Below are 15,191 nucleotides of genomic sequence, written 5' to 3'. Positions count from 1 at the left end.
TGTTCCATAAGTTCAAATCCAAAGAAAGAAAGAAAACTCTCATTCGAGTTTTTCAATATGTGTAGTCCATCCCATTGAAAAAGGGAGGACGAATGAGAGAGTGACCCTCTTGAAAGCCGAAAAGAGCCATTTCTATTTGGGTGTTAAACCAAATATGAAAAACGAGGCTCTGATACCAACTGTTAGGAAAAGAGTCGGCATTAAAAGGGGGGGGGGGGGGGGGGGGGTGAATTAGTGCAGTGGCAAAATTACGTCGATTCAACAAACCTTCGTACGATAAAAACTGATTTCGATGAAAACTGTTTCGAAGAGAGTTTAACTTGAAATTGTTTTCATAAAGATATCATAAAAGTGTACGGAAGATGCATAGTGGATGTAAAGCAAGTTAAGAGGTTTGTAGTAAAGTAAAGTGCTCAAATATAGAAATGCAAACCAGAGAAGGACACGCTGATTTTATAGTGGTTCGGTCATCGTGACCTACATCCACTCCATTGATTCCTCTTCCGTCAAGGCCACCGGCATCCACTATCGATTTTTCTTTATAGGGAAAGGTCAACCTCTTTCTTACAGCTCTTTCTCCCTTTACCGGGTTTAGGAGATAACCCTTACACCCCGACTCACTCCTCTCTCAAACTATTCTAATACTTAGAACTTTGAGACGAGTTTCACATAAGATTATAGTAGAGTTTCTTTCCTTTTTACTCTCAATACTTATGTAGTTTAACCAAGGATGAGAGGGGTATTTATAGGCCTCAAGTTGATTCAAACTTGAAGCTTAAAAACATCTCATCTCGGGTTTCGTAGGTTCGGGTGGTACCATAGCCTATGCTGGGCGGTACTACCACTAGTGTCAATTTGACACTGACACTACACTGGGCGGTACCACCGCTTGGGAGGCTATGCTGGGCAGTACCACTGCCCAAACTGGCAATACCATCACCTGCAACCTCTTGGAGGCTGTGTCTGGGTTGTACCACCACCTAACATATTCTCGAAGACTATGCCACGACGGTGCCACCTCTTGGGTCACTATTTGGGCCTTTTATTTGGCCCAATGTAGTCCTTATATGGGCCCAACTGGCCCCTAATTGGGTTGGCCCAAGTCCAATCTTAATTATGTGCTAACTACGAAATCTAAGATATTTACTAAGCTAAACAAGTCCTATGAGTTAAGTTTTTTTCCGACGATCTTTCGGCAATGTTCCAGCGAACTCCCGACAAGCTCCTGGACTTCACGATGATCTACTTAGTGAGTTCCGATGAGCTTCTCTAGCAAGCTTTGAGACTTCTCGGCTGGTTCCTGCAGAACATCCGACGAACTGTCACGACCTTAGCTGGTTTTGCCTAAGGCGTGCGGCACCCTCGCGCGTCCATCCGCAAAGGTCAGCCTCCTCGAAGCCTCCCATTGTCCCTTAGGACCAACAAAAGAGAGAACGGGTTAAAGAGAACGCCTCAATCGGGATCCACAAGCAAACATGTCCGAAAAACACTTCATAGACAATACAAATTACAAACAGACTTTACAAGCTCTGAATAGTTGCACAACAAAGGGTAAAATGGTCCATTACAGACCGAAAAGCTCTCGCACGTGTCCACATGACACAACCTTTATTTACAAGCCTAAAGAGGCCACCAACCCAACTAACATGGGACTATTTAGCCTTCGGCCGCCCCTCTACCTGTTGTACAAGGCATGAACATGCCAAAAGACAACGGACAGACATAAGCATTACATCCAACATCTTGTTTAGAAGTTTGTCCGTTACATTCTCCCCCACTTATCCCTTCGACGTCCTCGTCGAAGCCTTTGTGAACACTGTAACTCTTCGCCTTTGCTGAGTCTTCAATCTTCTGCTCCAGCTATAATGCGCCTCCTGGCTCCCAACTGCTCTCCGCTGCTGTTTCTGAGTAGTCGAACCTTTGATCCGCCATGCTGCTTCAACTCGCCAATGACTCTGACTCTGGTGTGGGGTTGGCTGAGTTGTATTGATCCTCGTTGATTCCTACGGATCCACCAAATGAAGGAAAAGACCATCCTTACTGCGCTAGTCTCTCAAAATTTCCACATGCTGCTTGAACTGGGTGGATGCTTGTTGGAGCTTTAACGAGCATCGCCTCACAAACTTCTGAAGTTTTGGGTCCTTCCTCCACAAAATCTGCTCATTGACTCTTCTTTCAGTTAGTTGTCACATCCAAGTAGGTTCGCATCACTTCCGCTTTCGATTGGCATTTCGTTGGGAAATGAGGCGGACAATCTACTCTTAGTAGCACTGATCACCATTGGTGAGGATTTGACAACTATTGTCTTCCATTATCTTCGAAGGCTCTTTGAACTTGTGCAGCGCTCCTCTGCTGGATAGATAAGAGAATTGGGGTACTCAGTTTCGCCCATTCTCTTAAGAGTTGAGAAGGCAAAAGTTACTTGACTTCGCCCGTCTCCTCGAGGTTGTACTTCATGCATCGAGCTGGTTACTGGCCTTCGCCTGCTCTTTGCTCACACTTCTGAAGCACTTGAAGTGTTTGCACTCCTTGCGTTGAGTTAGCTACTGTGATTCACCTTCTCAATGCCATCGAACTTCTGGAATGCGGGAAGTTTTCACCCCAACTTGGAGTAATTCTCTGATAGATGAGGTCGCCTCTGGGATTGTACCGTCTTCTCCATCAACCCTGCCGCCTACTCCACTGAGTAGCAAAGGTACAGCACCGCGTACTGCCTGCTTCGTTCCTTGGTCGTGCACTCTTGCATGACCCGAAGTCCTTCACTTACGGCTATCTTGATGAGAAACTTGTTGACACCGGTCTTACGAAGTTTCTTGGCCTCTGCCCTTCAGCCTTGTCTCGGTACTTGGAGATTGCCTCTGCATGCTCCACCTCCTCGGCCCCTTTCACGACCAAGCGCTCTCCCTCCATGAGAGCAAGGGATCAATGACTTGCACGGAAGTCCCGCCTCTGCGGTACCATGGCACTGCCATGCCCATGGCCCTACTATCCGTCGCCTCGCCTCTGTATCCCTTTTCTTCACAATCAGTAGAGATGTCTCCGTGGCACTCCTCTGAGTCCACCTCCATTCTAACTGATGCTTGATTTTGGGTAGCTAAGTCCCTCTGGACTCATCGTCGCTTCCTCGCCCCTTTCGACCCCCTGCTTCAACACCTCTGTGTTCTCCAAGCAGTCCGTTTGGTCGATGGAAAGACAGACTGCAACTCCCATGCATGGCCTCTGCCATCACGTTGTAGAGTTTGCACCGATTCTGTTCTCCTTAGCTTCCTTGGTAGCAATGTTCGCTTACTCGACCTTGTCCTCTGACTTGTCGGGTTCCCTTAAGCGAATATGAGCTCTGGAGAAGTCCAACTCTCCAGCTGCTTCGATCATACCTCTGTATGATTAAGTCCCTCCCATGGAACTCACTGGTACTTGCATTCAAACTTTTCCCTTGGTGGAACCCAGCCCCCATATGCTGATGACCAAGGTTTTCATCCGATACAAAATTCGGTGCACGCCCGGAAGACACGCCTCTGCGGTACCATGGCCTTCACTCCTTGAATCCATAGCCCTTCCTGTCGTCGTGTTGTTCACCAAAGCGGAGCTTGTTGAATCTCGTATTTTGATGATGAAACTACTTGATATATGTTTATGATTTAATCTGCGTTTTGAGTGACGCAGGATGCTTCGATCAGGATGAGACAATTAAAGCAGGAAAATCATGTTGTGCCGAAGGAACATGTCAGAAGATTGGACGTCGGGCCGGTGGATCGGTTGACGTATCGACAGAAGGCTTCGGGCCGTGGACTCGGGCATCGGGCCAAGAAGAGCGGGTATTGTGCCAAGGATATCGGAGTTGCGGAGTCAACTAGCCGATTGGGCAATAGGCTGCAGGAGAGGACGATGCGCCGAAGAATCGGACGAAGCGTCGAGGGACCAATGACATGTTGGACAACTTGGTTAATTACATAGGATTAATTGTCTCGATCGAAGTTTTGTTTTGTTGTGCAGGATTAACTATGATAACGATGAAGACATAAAGCGAAACAAAGTGTCGGAGTCAAGCGCGAAGGATTTGTTGCGAGTTCGAGAGTTCGACGGAAGTCCGAAGGTTCGTCGGGAATGCTATCGGAACTAGCCGAGAATGAGTTGGGAGCTTGCCGAAGGGTTTTTCGGAAGCTCGCTGGAAGGTTCGTTGGAAGTTCGCGGAGCTCGCCGAGAAAGATCGGAGCTTGCCGAAGAAGCTCGTTGGAACTCGTTAAGATCAAATCGTGAAGTCTAGGGGCTTGCCGGGAGTCCGTAGTGTTGAATCTCGGATTTTGATGATGAAGTCAATTGTCATTTGTTATCTAATCTATGTGTTGAGATAAGTGTGCAGGATTAACTACGATGAGAGTAAGACAAGCAGCAGGAGTTGCGCCGGAGTCAAGATCATGATCACGTTGGGAGTTCGAGAGTTCGACGGAAGTTCGGACGGTCGTCGGAGGTTCAGAGAGAACAGATCCGAGAAGTCCAGAAGCTTGCCAAGCGAAGCTCGTCGGAACTCGCCAAGTGGATCGTCGCAAAGTCCAGGAGTATGCCGGATGTCCGCAGAAGGATCACCGAGGGTTATCGGTTGATCGACGGAAGTTGGCAGGAAACTCGCCGGAAGAAGCGATTGACGCATCGGAGCAAGCTGCAGAAGTTGTCTTAGAGATAATCGTAGTTAGCACGATGATTAAGCATGAAAATGGGAGGTGATCCCATTAGCTTAATCTTGGGGCAATTGGGCCCCTGAAAAGATTCAAAGTGGGTCGAATGGAGTGAACCATTCGGACCTTGATTGCACCAGGAGGTGCAACCGCCCCAGCCAGGAGGTGCAACCGCCTGGGCTGTGGGGTTGAGAGGTGCAACCGCCCCAGCCAGGAGGTGCAACCACCTGGGCTGTGGGGCTGGGAGGTGCAACCGCCCCAGCCAGGAGGTGCAACCGCCAGGGCTGCACGGCTGGGAGGTGCAACCGCCCCAGCCAAGAGGTTGCACCGCCAGAGCTCAAGTTCCGAGCTCTGCCAGGCGATGCAACCACCAAGCTCAGTCTTCGAGCTTTGGCAGAGTGGTGCATCAGCCTGAGCTCAGTCTCGAGCTTTGCCAGGTGATGCATTCACCAAGCTCAGTCTTCGAGCTCTGGCAGAATGGTGCATCAGCTTGAGCTCAGTTTGGAGCTCTGCCAAGTGATGCAACCACCGAGCTCAGATTTCGAGCTCTGCCAGGTGATGCAACCACCAAGCTCAGTCTTCGAGCTCTGCCAGGTGATGCAACCATCGAGCTCAGTCTTCGAGCTCTGGCAGAGAGAAGCAATCGGCAGAGCTCAGTCTTCGAGCTCTGCCAGGCGGTGCCACCTCTCTAGTCGAGAGGTGCAACCGCCTGATCCCAGAATTCTGGGATTTGATCGATTTGATCGTTTTGAGCTCGAATTTTGAATTGGGTTGGGGCCTATAAATACCCCACCCATTCAGCACTGAAAAGACACAGACCCATACCGAAATTGTGATCTTTTCTGTGATTCTAAAGAGCTCAAAAGTGTTGTAAAGCCTTTAAGTCTCCTCCTTCTGTTCTTCAAGTTTTCAATTGTAAAGTGAGGAGAGAAAGGTCTGTAAAGGTTGTCTCCTAAGCCTGCCAAAAGGAGAGAAACTGTAAGAGGGAAGTTTGGCCTTCGCCCATTGAAGGAAGGCACCTAGTTGACGTCGGCAACCTCATCGGTGGAGGAAGCCAAAAGTGGAGTAGGTCAAGTCTGACCGAACCACTCTAAATCTCTGGTTTGCGTTTAATTTCGAGCACTTTATCATTACTGCAAACCTCCCTCATCACTACTGCTCTCTGCGATTTCACGAACAATTTCGAGCACTTTTTCATACATTACAGTTTACGTTTACGTTTGATTCTGCAGAACTGTTTTCCGCGCTTTTACGAACGAGCTTCCTTGCAGTTTACGCTTACATTTTAATCCTATTGATAACTGCAATCTGTCCTCTACGATTTTACGAACGAGTTTCAACATTTAGACGTAAAACTGCATTCAGACGTAAATCGGCTTTCTTCGCCAAATCATCAGATTTCAGTTCACGTTTACGTCTTGGTTTGAACTGCATACTGCCTTCTGCGAGTATACAAACGAGTTTCAAAGTTTAGACGTAAATCTGCGTCTAACTGCGTTTAGACGTAAATCTGCGTTTAGACGTAAAACTGCGTTTAGACGTAAAACTGCGTTTAGACGTAAAACTGCGTTTAGACGTAAAACTACGTTTAGACGTAAAACTGCGTTAAGACGTAAATCTGCGTTTAGACGTAAATCTGCATTTAGACGTAAATCTGAGTTTAGACGCAAAACTGCGCTTAGACGCAAAACTACGCTTAAACGCAATCTGCGCTTAGACGCAAAACTGCGCTTAGACGCAATCTGCGCTTAGACGCAAACTGCACTTAGATACAAACTGAGAATTTGCTTTTGCATCATAATAGTTTTTGAACGAACGCAGCTTTTGGTTTTTAATTTATTATAAGATTTCCGCTGCACTAATTCACCCCCCCCCTCTTAGTGCTCTCGATCCTAACAATTGGTATCAGAGCAAGGTTAACTCTCTAAAGGATTAAAACCCAAGAGAGATGGCATACGCCGGAAACCAAGAGGGGCATTCAATTACACGTCCACCCATGTTCAGTGGAACGGACTACACTTACTGGAAGACCCGAATGAGGATCTTTCTTATTTCTATGGATTTAGAACTGTGGAACCTTGTTGAAAATGGATTTTCAAAATCTTCTCTTCCAATGATCGATTGGAACGATTTAGAGAAGAAGGCTTTCGCTCTTAATGCAAAGGCTATGAATGCCTTATTTTGCGCACTAGATAAAAACGAATTTAATCGTGTTTCAACTTGCGAAACTGCTTTTGATATTTGGCACACACTTGAAGTGACCCACGAGGGCACAAGTAGAGTGAAAGAGTCAAAAATCAATCTGTTGCTGCATTCTTTTGAACTTTTTCGAATGAAACCGAGTGAAACCATTGGCGACATGTTTACCCGTTTCACGGATGTCGTCAACGGTTTAAAAGGTCTCGGAAAGAGCTTTTCGGATTTTGAGCTTGTTAATAAGATACTAAGATCCCTTCCTAAGAGTTGGGATCCTAAAGTCACCGCCATTCAAGAGGCAAAAGATCTGCAAAATTTCCCTCTTGAAGAACTAATCGGGTCATTAATGACCTACGAAATGACCTGCAAAGCTCATGAAGAGCAAGAAGACATCCTTCCAAAGAACAGGAAGGATATGGCACTTAAAACTTCTGAATGCCACTTGAGAGAAAACTCAAGTGATGAGGATTGTGACGATGACTTGGCACTTTTGACAAGAAAGTTTAAAAAATTCTTCAAAAGAAACAAGTTTAAAAACGATGTGAAAAATAAACTTGAACCTAAGAAGGACCAAGTAATCTGCTATTAATGTAAAAAGCCGGGACATTACAAAAGTGATTGTCCCCAAGTCAAGAAAAGAACAACAAAGAAGAAGGCGCTCCAAGCAACATGGGATGATTCGAGCGCATCCGAGGAAGAAGAATCCAACACCGAGCAAGTTGCTCATTACGCCTTTATGGCCATCGAAGAGGAGGTAACGGATTTATTAGATGCTGATTTATCTTTCGATGAATTATTAAATGCCTTCCATGATTTATTTGATGAATGCAAAGTTATAAATAGAAAATACAAGTTGCTAAAAAGGGTACATGATAATCTTACTTGTGAGTTTAATAAGTTAAAAGTCGAACATCATGATAGTTTAAACTCATGTATCAAATGTCATGATTTAGAAACTATACAAAAAGAAAACTTGCTGCTTAAGGACACCTTGAAGAAATTCGAGGTTGGTAGCAAGTCATTAAACATGATCCTTACAAACAAGGGTCATGCTCCCAAAAGAAGTGGGATTGGATTTGTGAGGAGTCCTCACCGAAATCCAACTACCTTTGTAAAAGGTCCCATCTTACACGTTCAACACCAAACCAAGTGCAACTTTTGTTGCAAATCTGGACACAAGACACATTGTTGTCCATTCAAGAAAATAAGTCCAAACAAATTAATTTGGGTTCCTAAAGGAACCATGATAAACTCTATGCAACATGATAGAAAATGTAGATCTATTTATGAGGCACCCAAAAGCAAATGGATTCCTAAAGATCATCCGTTCCTATAAAAACATTGAAAGTCTAGGCCGGAGCAAGAAATAATGTTCTGCTCCTTGACTCTCAATGATCATAAAATCAAAAAGGAACTCGCAACGCTTAAGTAACGAGTGGAAGCTATGAAATCACAAATACGATACAATTAGAAACATATGATATCCAAATTCACATACCCCTGATCTTCAAAACCTGTTCATCTACGAATTAATTCTTGTAGAAACTAAACATGTCATAAAAGGGACACCAAACAAACATTCGTATGCACGTTAAAAGATCTATCTTACAAAGAGCTTCTTTCTTAAATAAAAACTCATACGAAATCATGTAACAAACATCAATTGCTCTGAAACTCTCCTCAAGGCAAAGGCTCCCTAAATCAAAACATCCTAAGTGCTCACCTGCTGCAGGCGGTGGCACCTCTCCAGCTGGCGGTTGCACCTCCAGCCATCACGGGTTGCCAGAAGTTGCACCGCTCCAGCCAGAGGTGCAACCGCCAGCAGCTCTGCCCTCTAAAATCACGCTAGGGCCGGCTAAGGAACCGACCCCAACTCACCCCCATTCCCTCCTCTACTCTTCCAAGACTCCTCCACTCCCACTTCACTCCTCTAAGCCTTCCAAATACCTCCCATTTCGGAGCAAAACATCAAGAATCCTTCCTTCTCTTGAAGATTTCACAAAGGTACTCTCTAAGAAGCTCTTAAAATTCTGTTTTGTTCTTCATTTACTTTAGCTCATCATCATCCCTCTAAAACAGCAGTAGTAATGGGATCTAGAAGATCCTCAAGGGACAAGGGAAAGAGGAGAGTAGTAGAAGAGTTTGATCTCACTCTTTTTGATTCCAAAAACCATGCTGAAAAATTTCTCTCCTTCGAACTAAGAAACATTAATAAGGGAAAATATGTAGATCTGAATGAACTAAGAGATGTAGAGACTATCCATTGGTTTGCAAACCTTAATCTACTTCCCATTTTGCAGATCAACGAACCCATTTATCCTAGACTGGTTAGATTGTTTTATAACAACATGCAAAAAGATGATGATGAAAGGATATCAACCTATCTCTTAGGACAACACATTTCAATCACTGATAGATTCATTTGTGATATGATAGGTATTCCCATGAAAAGCATAGGACTTTACTTCAGAGGATCATGGGATGAAAAAACTATTGAAACATCCTACGTTGAAGCCTTAGGAACAATCCTTGCCAATCCTAACGTAGAATCTATTCCTAAAAGTTGTGAACATCTAATGCCCTTTAACACTAAGATACTTCATCATATCATGACTAGTATAATTCTTCCTAAGCAATACCATCATGATGAAGTGAGTCAATTGGAATTAGGAATTATGTACCTAATTATGAAAGAACGTGACATTTGTCTTGGCTATCTGATCCAACAAAACATGTTGGAATTATCTACGAAAGATATGATGCTCCCATATGGTGGAATTATTACTAGAATAATGAAAGCTTACGACATTCAAATACCACTAGAAGAAGAAGTAATGAAATCAGATAGATACAGCATAATAAACAAAAATCTACTTCACCGACTAAGATGTCACTATAGAAACGGCAACTGGGTTAGAATGCCTAGAAGAACTAATCCCCCTGAACCTGAACCTGAACCAGAGCCGGAAACCCCAGTCTTTAGGAGTACCCACTCTCCTCCAATCTGTCCCTTTGAGGAAACACATCCGGTTGAGCAAACTCACACATCATCCATCGAAGATATCGGGATTCGGATGGACCGATTTGAGCAACGACAAGAACGGCTTGAACTTCAACAAGATCAAATCCTAACCGAGCTACAACAAATCCATCGACAATTTGACTCTTTATTTAGGCACTTTAATCTTCCACCTCATGAATAAGCTTGTATAAACATCTGATGTTTTTGATATGACATGTTGTAAACTCCTTATGTTATTCATGAAGGACTTTGTCTTTATGGTTACCTGATATGCTGTACATATGTTACCCTGATATGGTTATCTCTGTCTGTGTAAGCATATTTGCAAACATCTCTCATTGTTTATCTCGGTTTTTGCACTGAAACTAAAAAGGTTTAAAAGCCTATGCCTTGAAAATATGAAGCAACATACCAATGTAAGTTGATAAGTCAGCAGTATGACATTGATATGGTAGCTATTGCTAATATGATTGCTATCATGCCATGTATCAAACAAAAATTTGCATCATACGAGCTGATATCTTACCATGTGATGCAATGCTACACTTGCTGAAATAAAAATCCTGCTATGCAATATGATATTGCACTTGAAATAATTGTGTTACTACATCAAAATTATTCGAATGCTATTACTATTACATGCCTTGACAACGCTTGATCAAATAACATGTTGCAAATTATGTGACAAATATTTTTAAAATGCATGTAAGAAGTTCATTTTTCGGGTTGTATGCTAAAAATGGGATGTTCCCGTACACTCTTATGAAAACTCTTTGGAAAATGACTTTCCTCCGTCAAGCAAAAAAAAGGAGATATATGTGTCATGACTTTCTTTATATGCTTGATAATGCTATCATGCTTTTTGTTGATGACGAAGGGGGAGAAACATATGAATTGATAAACATATGAATTGATAAACACTATGTCATAGCTGAACTGCCATAATCATATCTATGTCATAGTTGCAAATACTTGAGTGATGCTATAAACAATGTTATGCCATCCTTGCATCACCAAGAGATATGTGAACATGTACTATAGTTTGCATCATATCTTGATTTGATATTCTATAGAAAATGCAAACTTGCTAGACAATCTCAAATGTGAGCATCATGTAAAAAGTCCTTCGTTGCTTTATATGATTACATGATGAATAGTTACAAACACAAACTTGATGATGTATATCATGCCTTGACATAATTCGTGAAGAGATACATCATGATAGGCATCATGATGGGAGCATTGATAAGTTTAACTGATCTAACTTATCAATACGTCACTTGAATTCTTAGGTCTTGAATTCAAGGTTGACTTATCTCAACTATGGCATATAGATAGGGGGAGTTAAGGATAACTCCTTTATCAATTGATTGTCATCATCAAAAAGGGGGAGATTGTTGAATCTCGGATTTTGATGATGAAGTCAATTGTCATTTGTTATCTAATCTATGTGTTGAGATAAGTGTGCAGGATTAACTACGATGAGAGTAAGACAAGCAGCAGGAGTTGCGCCGGAGTCAAGATCATGATCACGTTGGGAGTTCGTGAGTTCGACGGAAGTTCGGACGGTCGTCGGAGGTTCAGAGAGAACAGATCCGAGAAGTCCAGAAGCTTGCCAAGCGAAGCTCGTCGGAACTCGCCAAGTGGATCGTCGCAAAGTCCAGGAGTATGCCGGATGTCCGCAGAAGGATCACCGAGGGTTATCGGTTGATCGACGGAAGTTGGTAGGAAACTCGCCGGAAGAAGCGATTGACGCATCGGAGCAAGCTGCAGAAGTTGTCTTAGAGATAATCGTAGTTAGCACGATGATTAAGCATGAAAATGGGAGGTGATCCCATTAGCTTAATCTTGGGGCAATTGGGCCCCTGAAAAGATTCAAAGTGGGTCGAATGGAGTGAACCATTCGGACCTTGATTGCACCAGGAGGTGCAACCGCCCCAGCCAGGAGGTGCAACCGCCTGGGCTGTGGGGTTGAGAGGTGCAACCGCCCCAGCCAGGAGGTGCAACCGCCTGGGCTGTGGGGCTGGGAGGTGCAACCGCCCCAGCCAGGAGGTGCAACCGCCAGGGCTGCACGGCTGGGAGGTGCAACCGCCCCAGCCAAGAGGTTGCACCGCCAGAGCTCAAGTTCCGAGCTCTGCCAGGCGATGCAACCACCAAGCTCAGTCTTCGAGCTTTGGCAGAGTGGTGCATCAGCCTGAGCTCAGTCTCGAGCTTTGCCAGGTGATGCATTCACCAAGCTCAGTCTTCGAGCTCTGGCAGAATGGTGCATCAGCTTGAGCTCAGTTTGGAGCTCTGCCAAGTGATGCAACCACCGAGCTCAGATTTCGAGCTCTGCCAGGTGATGCAACCACCAAGCTCAGTCTTCGAGCTCTGCCAGGTGATGCAACCATCGAGCTCAGTCTTCGAGCTCTGGCAGAGAGAAGCAATCGGCAGAGCTCAGTCTTCGAGCTCTGCCAGGCGGTGCCACCTCTCCAGTCGAGAGGTGCAACCGCCTGATCCCAGAATTCTGGGATTTGATCGATTTGATCGTTTTGAGCTCGAATTTTGAATTGGGTTGGGGCCTATAAATACCCCACCCATTCAGCACTGAAAAGACACAGACCCATACCGAAATTGTGATCTTTTCTGTGATTCTAAAGAGCTCAAAAGTGTTGTAAAGCCTTTAAGTCTCCTCCTTCTGTTCTTCAAGTTTTCAATTGTAAAGTGAGGAGAGAAAGGTCTGTAAAGGTTGTCTCCTAAGCCTGCCAAAAGGAGAGAAACTGTAAGAGGGAAGTTTGGCCTTCGCCCATTGAAGGAAGGCACCTAGTTGACGTCGGCAACCTCATCGGTGGAGGAAGCCAAAAGTGGAGTAGGTCAAGTCTGACCGAACCACTCTAAATCTCTGGTTTGCGTTTAATTTCGAGCACTTTATCATTACTGCAAACCTCCCTCATCACTACTGCTCTCTGCGATTTCACGAACAATTTCGAGCACTTTTTCATACATTACAGTTTACGTTTACGTTTGATTCTGCAGAACTGTTTTCCGCGCTTTTACGAACGAGCTTCCTTGCAGTTTACGCTTACATTTTAATCCTATTGATAACTGCAATCTGTCCTCTACGATTTTACGAACGAGTTTCAACATTTAGACGTAAAACTGCATTCAGACGTAAATCGACTTTCTTCGCCCAATCATCAGATTTTAGTTCACGTTTACGTCTTGGTTTGAACTGCATACTGCCTTATGCGAGTATACAAACGAGTTTCAAAGTTTAGACGTAAATCTGCGTCTAACTGCGTTTAGACGTAAATCTGCGTTTAGACGTAAAACTGCGTTTAGACGTAAAACTGCGTTTAGACGTAAAACTGCGTTTAGACGTAAAACTGCGTTTAGACGTAAATCTGCGTTTAGACGTAAAACTACGTTTAGACGTAAAACTGCGTTAAGACGTAAATCTGCGTTTAGACGTAAATCTGCATTTAGACGTAAATCTGCATTTAGACGTAAATCTGAGTTTAGACGCAAAACTGCGCTTAGACGCAAAACTGCGCTTAAACGCAATCTGCGCTTAGACGCAAAACTGCGCTTAGACGCAATCTGCGCTTAGACGCAAACTGCACTTAGATACAAACTGAGAATTTGCTTTTGCATCATAATAGTTTTTGAACGAACGCAGCTTTTGGTTTTTAATTTATTATAAGATTTCCGCTGCACTAATTCACCCCCCCCCTCTTAGTGCTCTCGATCCTAACACGTAGAATGGTTTCCGAAGTTCATCGGAAGACCGCCGGATGTTTGCCGGAAGCTCGCCAGAAGAAGTCTTGACTTGTGGACCTTGTAATAGCTTAGAAAATGTCTTTAAATTCATAGTTACCATGTTAATTAGGGTTAGGATTAGGTGTTAATCCTATAACCCAAGTAGGGGCCAATTAGGCCCAAGTTCGGACTGGTTTGGACCAAGTTTGGAGCCAAACCAAGTGAGCTGAAATAGTAAAAGAGGTGGCACCGCCAGGGTTGGAGGTGGCACCGCCCAGGCTATGTCTCCCAGCGAGACTGGGCGGTGCAACCGCCCCAGCCAAGAGGTGCAACCGCCCAGAGCTCAAGTTTCGAGCCTTGCCAGGCGGTGCAACCTCTCTAGTCAAGCGGTGCAACCGCTTGAGCTCAGTCTTCGAGCAAGACTGGGCGGTGCAACCTCCCTGACAGAGAGGTGGCACCGCCTGAGCTCAGTCTTCGAGCTAGACTGGGCGGTGCAACCTCCCTGACAGAGAGGTGGCACCGCTTGAGCTCAGTCTTCGAGCTAGACTGGGCGGTGCAACCTCCCTGACAGAGAGGTGGCACCGCCTGAGCTCAGTCTTCGAGCAAGACTGGGCGGTGCAACCTCCCTGACAGAGAGGTGGCACCGCCTGAGCTCGGTCTTCGAGCTCTGCCAGGCGGTGCAACCTCTCCAGTCAAGAGGTGCAACTGCCTGATCCCGAAATTCCGGGATTTGATCGTTTTGAGCTCCAAATTTGAATTGGGTTGGGGCCTATAAATACCCCACCCATTCAACACTGAAAGGATACAGATCCACATCGAATTCTTGATCTTTTCAGTGATTCTAAGAGCTCAAATTTGTGTAAAGTCCAAAAGTTCTCCTCATTTCTGTTCTTCAAGTCTTGAGTTGTAAAGAGAGGAGAGAAAGGATCTGTAAGGGTTGTCTCCTGAGCCCGTCAAAAGGAGAGAAACTATAAAAGGGCAGTTGGCCTTCGCCTATTGAAGGAAGGCCCCAAGTTGACGTCGGTGACCTCGCCGGTGGAGGAAGCCAAAAGTGGAGTAGGTCAAGACTGACCGAACCACTCTAAATCTCTGGTTTGCGTTTATTTTGAGCACTTTATCATTACTACAAACCTCCTACATAGCTACTGCTCTCTGCGCTTTTACGAACAAGTTTCTAAGTTCTAATCTTTCCGAATCTGGATTCAGACGTCAATAGGTGTTTTCGTATGATATTTACATTACAGCTTACATTTACGTCTTGAATCTGTTTATAACTGCGAACTGTCTTCTGCGCTTTTACGAACGAGTTTCCTTGCAGTTTACATTTACATTTTGATTCTATTTATAACTGCAAACTGTCTTCTGCAATTTTACGAACGAGTTTCAACATTTAGACGTAAAACTACATTCAGACGTAAATCGGCTTTCCTCGCACAATCATCAGATTTCAGCTTACGTTTACGTCTTAATTTCAACAGCATACTGCCTTCTGCGAGTATACAAACGAGTTTCAAAGTTCAGACATAAATCTGCAATTAAGACGTAAATCTACGTTTAGACAT

The sequence above is a fragment of the Musa acuminata genome, chromosome BXJ1-5 (assembly GCF_036884655.1).
Source record: "Musa acuminata AAA Group cultivar baxijiao chromosome BXJ1-5, Cavendish_Baxijiao_AAA, whole genome shotgun sequence".
In the NCBI taxonomy this organism is placed as follows: domain Eukaryota; kingdom Viridiplantae; phylum Streptophyta; class Magnoliopsida; order Zingiberales; family Musaceae; genus Musa; species Musa acuminata.
The sequence above is the reverse complement of the archived record's forward strand: the minus strand, read 5'-3'. Positions refer to the sequence as shown.